This window comes from Dreissena polymorpha, chromosome 3 (assembly GCF_020536995.1).
Source record: "Dreissena polymorpha isolate Duluth1 chromosome 3, UMN_Dpol_1.0, whole genome shotgun sequence".
Classification (NCBI taxonomy): domain Eukaryota; kingdom Metazoa; phylum Mollusca; class Bivalvia; order Myida; family Dreissenidae; genus Dreissena; species Dreissena polymorpha.
Genome location: NC_068357.1, coordinates 56,873,036 through 56,878,239, shown reverse-complemented (window position 1 = coordinate 56,878,239; position 5,204 = coordinate 56,873,036). Strand labels below are relative to the sequence as shown.

Here is a 5,204-nt window from a genome sequence, read left to right as displayed (position 1 = left end):
TACAACAGGTATTTTAATTATATTCTCCAATGGTTAGTTTTATATTATAAACGTTTTTTTAGTTTACATTCCCTTACACATGAAAATGTTTGCAATTCAATTGGTAGTTACTGTTTTACCGCATATAGTAAAGAAATCTACGCCTCAACCAAAAGACAGCTACAAGCCGAAGTACATTATAATAGGCCCTTTTAAATTGACTTGTTCACTTATGTTTACCATAGCTATAATTACGGAATCTGTGAAATTTTTTAGAAAACAAATAATCTTTTCAATCAAAAAGTCCCTTAATTGTCCCTTTGAAACAAAACAAATATGTGAATTTGTAAATTTCGTATGTTTGTGATATTTGTTACAAGCTTGTAGTTAAGTTTTTTTTTCTTTATTTCCCATGGATTTTGGACATACTATTCGCATTAAAAAACTGAATCGACATACGAAATTCATTCTCATCAATATACTTAAAAGCATATTTTGACTGAAAATGGTTGTCCAATTCAATGGTATTGTTAAATTACATAGTTATCTTTAAAAAAAAATAGGTTTAAAACCCAAAACTGACATTCTGAACCTCAACATATCACAGTTAACAACTGAATCATTTTATGAAAACATTCTGCGAACGATTATGTAAGAATCAAAATTATATTTGTAAATCTTTATTTCGTGTCGATTAAACCACTCTTGGTCGTCCTGGTGCGTGGCTATAAGACCATTTCTTCTAACGTTCCCGTGAATCAATTCATACGCATCTGAACTCATAATCGTTGTTAATTTACAACAAAACAACACTCAATACAACGTTATGTATTTAATTATGCAATTTGAATGCCATAATATGGTTTATGGTCACACCCAATGATGCTTAAGCATGTTATTTACACAACACAATAAATAAAATTCACGTTCAGTCAACTATTTTTGTTTGGTTAGGCGTATTACGAATAAAGCATACATAAAAATCAACGGAAACGAGATTTGACTACGTGAAATACATCCATTGATCTGTGGTCCGTTACACAAATCTTCGTCACATTTGGTAAGACAGGCCATATTGTTGCCGTCCCAAACACATGCCGTTTCGTTGTTGTGTTGCAAGGCATACAGTCTTGCGTATGCCCCGCGGTCATTGACAATGTTGGCAGTGAATGAAAATTGTTTACCGTTGCTGCAGTCTCGAATGTGCGAAACGGTGTTACCTGCAAAACAATGGTTGCGTCGTATATTTCAGTTGTGTTTGTAATTCCTAGGGTTATGTATCTTCAACGCATGCAAAGTCGAGCTTCATCAGCATTATGCAGCATTTCAACACTTAACTCATAAGCAAACAGGATGAAGATGCGTATGAAATGCGAAAATGGTTTGCAATATTAATATAGCAGTTAAACATATCTTTTTTACTTTGAAGAATGGCAGTGAATCATTCGTATATAATATCATTAAATCATGTTCTTACAATAGGTAGGGTGTAATATGGTACAGGTATGTTAAGCCATATATTGAACAAGATTAATCATTTAAAACGTTGTTTTTCCTTGATACTTCACCACTTAATTTTACTTTCGTTTATTTACTTTTAAATTTCAATCGGATCAACTGCAAACTGAATAACATCTTTTACATTTTTTATTTCACGCAAAGATAAAGGCATACCCAATGTTGAAAATGTTTCGATCATGCAGACTTGATCGTAAGGTTCTGTACAATTCTTGATAACATGAGGGTCTCCTTTCCCTTGAACGGCCATCTTGTATGTTTTATAATGCTCACAAGTGTTATTTGTCCCTGTTGCTCCACAAAAATAGCATGCCAATCCATTGGTGACATTGACTGAAACATATTCATGATATATTTTTTGGAGGGAGCAAGCTAAAGTAATTGAAAAGCGTGTAAGGTTCTGATAAGACAAAATTAAAAAAAACGTTCAAACCTAGAGTTATGTTTCTGAAAACGATCAATAAACTGGTACTAGTTTATGTTCGTTAAAATATAAAAAGTTTAATATTAACATAAGACTAGTGTTAAAAATATAATCCTGTATGTGTATTAATTTATCTCTTCTTAATTTCGAAATGTAAACGTACTTAGACTGGTCGGGAAAATAATTTGGCGGAGAATGGAACGCTCAGCCTGGACACTGGATTTGCAAAAATACTATATATTTCATAATAAGGTTTTGATCACGATAACTAGCTTTAAGTTTACTTGGGGCTTCACTTGTACCTCGAATCATGATAGTCTTGTTTGTTCAATACGATTAAGGAAGTCCTACCACCATTACATTTAAAGGGGTACGGAACTTAATTGTGTTTTGAAACATGTATTGAAAAATTAAACATTCATTTTTGTATATAATATTTTTTAATGCTGTACTATAAACAATTTCTTTGTTTGGTGATTTTGTAGGATTAACGATTATAAGACATACATTTTAATTACATTGCACATCAAATTATTATTTTCTTATTTTTTTTAGCCATACCTATAGATTAAGCCACCCCATGTATTGGACATTTGGATATATTTGAAATAAAACTTAATCTGTATTGAGAAATTGCTTTCACATGCACAAATGCTGTTTGTTTTCAAAACACATTTCGATTATGTCTTTGAAGAACAATAAGAGTTAGGTTAAATTTTACCAAAAACTGCTACACTTAGTGTGCATATTGTCAGAAAAGTACATGTAGAAAATGCTGCCGTTAAGTATAATTATAGTTCATGTTTAAGATGAAATCTATAAAATTAAGTCTAAAATGTTAATGTTTTTCTTACATTATATCTACTAAGATGAATAAGAAAGATTTGAAAACATAAGGGTTGCTATGGTGCCTTCCGTGCATGTGTCAATTACTAAGATTATATATAATTGTTACCCTTGTTTTCATAACACAAAACGTAAAATTCGAAGTTAACTGTGGGGTTGAAGTTCTAATCATTAAAGGGGAAAAATCATTTAACACGGCAGTTAATCACGAGCGCCTCCTCTTTTTTTGCGATGTACTAATGCATGAGCACATGATACTTCCGAGGTGGCGCTAAGTACCTGATGTTTTAAAATTGCATAGATAGATCTACATAATGAGTAGGTTTTATGGTTTTTGTACAACATATTTCGCATTATTTTAAAAATCGGACAATGTAGTGCGATTCAGAGAAGATTTATTCATCCACAAATGTACAAAAACATATTATTCCAATCCATTTTAAACCGTGATGACCTTTATAAGTTGTGGCATGCTGATTTAAAAAAAAAAGAACTGGATGTATCAAACAAATAATGTCTACATAATAATGAAGAAACATCTGTTGCAAAGATAGTTTGAAGATTTAGTGTAATTGAATATACTATTAAACGGGAAAGTAACTTGAGTGTGGTTGAATAAGGCCAACGATTAAATACCGAGGTAACCTTTTTTTGATGTAAGTGAGAACAAACGGCATATTTTAGCCGATTAAGAGTCGTTGCCCTTTGCATTTGAGTGAATTAAGCATTTAGATAAGAGGACAAAACTAATCGTTTCAATCAGAAGTTGTAACATCTTTTAATTATTTTTCTCGAAATATCTTTCTGTATAAACATATGTGTTGTAGAAGAAATATGGTTAATTTTTAGAACATTTAGAATTTAGTTATTGGATTTTATTGATTAATACATTTTTTGGGTTTATATTGTGCGATACGTTTTATTCAGGTTGCTGACTTGATGTTTTTATAGACTGTGTATATGTTCTGTATTTATTTGGGTTTAAATATTTACGTTGAAAAATAAATTGATATATGAAAAAAACATTATCTATCATAGTCATGTGAGGATTCATATATCGTGCATTAGGGCCACCTCCTGCCATTAGCGCAACCTCCTGCCATTAGCGCCACCTCCTTCGCATTGGCTCCATCATTTTTTTGGAAATACACAATCTTATCGTTTAAATATTCAAGAAGCTAATGTGCTTGTGTGTGCAGAGGTTAGTATATATTTAACGCAATCGTTTGATGTCGTAAGCGAATTAATCGGATTGAAATTTGCTCGGCACACAGGCAAAATACATAGATTTGCTTTCAAAAACTCCATTATGCCTCAACTAATATAGGTTTTCACGTTTTAAAATTACATGTGATTGTATGTTTTTGTAAGTTTGTGGATAAATTAATCTGCCCCGAATCGCAGTACATTGTCTGATTTTTTAAATAATACAAAATTTGTTGAAATAAACATATGAAACCTTCTCACCCTGTATAATTATTAGTGAAATTAAAAAAAATCCGCACCTTAGCTCAACCTTCGAAGTAGCATTGGCTTATTTATTAATGCATGGAAAAAAGTGGTGAGGTGGCGCCCGTGATTAACGGCCGTGTTTTAGCTCCGAAGTGGCTAATCACAAGTGAAAAGAGGCTTGTACACTTTTTTTACATGGTCTTTATTGTTGTAATCCTCTATTAAACATATACTATGTTTCATTTGGTGATTTTTCAAAAAATATATATTTACTTATATACTATTTTATATTTATATGATGCCTACTTAGTATGTGATTATTAGATATATTAAATATATAGATTGTGAACTGTGTTTGTCACTTTTATGCATAATGTACTGTGGTCTATTTAAAACGCACAATATTTTGTGTTGCCTGGTGGCAAAAAGTGTGCAGGCAGTCCATGACTTAAGCCAAAAACCTCCCACTATGAAGTGTTATCCCGACAGAGCTAACCGGACCGCATACACGGTTAATCACTTCTCTAATTGCGGTACCGCCGTGAAAGTTTTAGGATAATTCTGACACGCTCAATTAACTGTTATATATATATATATATATATATATATATATATATATATATATATATATATATATATATATATATATATATATTATATACATATTAATCCTATATATATATATAACGTGATATATCTCTTTAACACGAACATTAATTGTTTTACACACGTTCAATGCATAATGAACTCTGATGAATTCAACACCCAGAACAATACCATATATGCCCCATATAATGTGATATATTTAACACGCACGCACCTGAATAAAGCAAAATTATTCCGACAAAAAATCGTTTTAGTCGAAACTCCATTATAATACTTATAATTAATATTATAATCAGCAAAAGATAATCAAAAATCCGTTGTTATATCTATATCATCTGTTCAGTGTGTCCGTAACTGAATATTATATATACATGCTGCA

At 31.3% G+C, this 5,204-nt stretch overlaps 1 long non-coding RNA gene across 1 annotated transcript; it reads right to left on the bottom strand.

Moving 5' to 3' along the window:
* Positions 1 to 798: 798 nt before the first annotated feature.
* Positions 799 to 5,204, bottom strand: LOC127874279 (uncharacterized). Its single transcript, XR_008046769.1, has 3 exons — positions 5,040 to 5,204; positions 1,654 to 1,830; positions 799 to 1,199 (listed from the first exon to the last, which is right to left on the bottom strand). It is a non-coding gene; the product is annotated as an uncharacterized LOC127874279 (long non-coding RNA).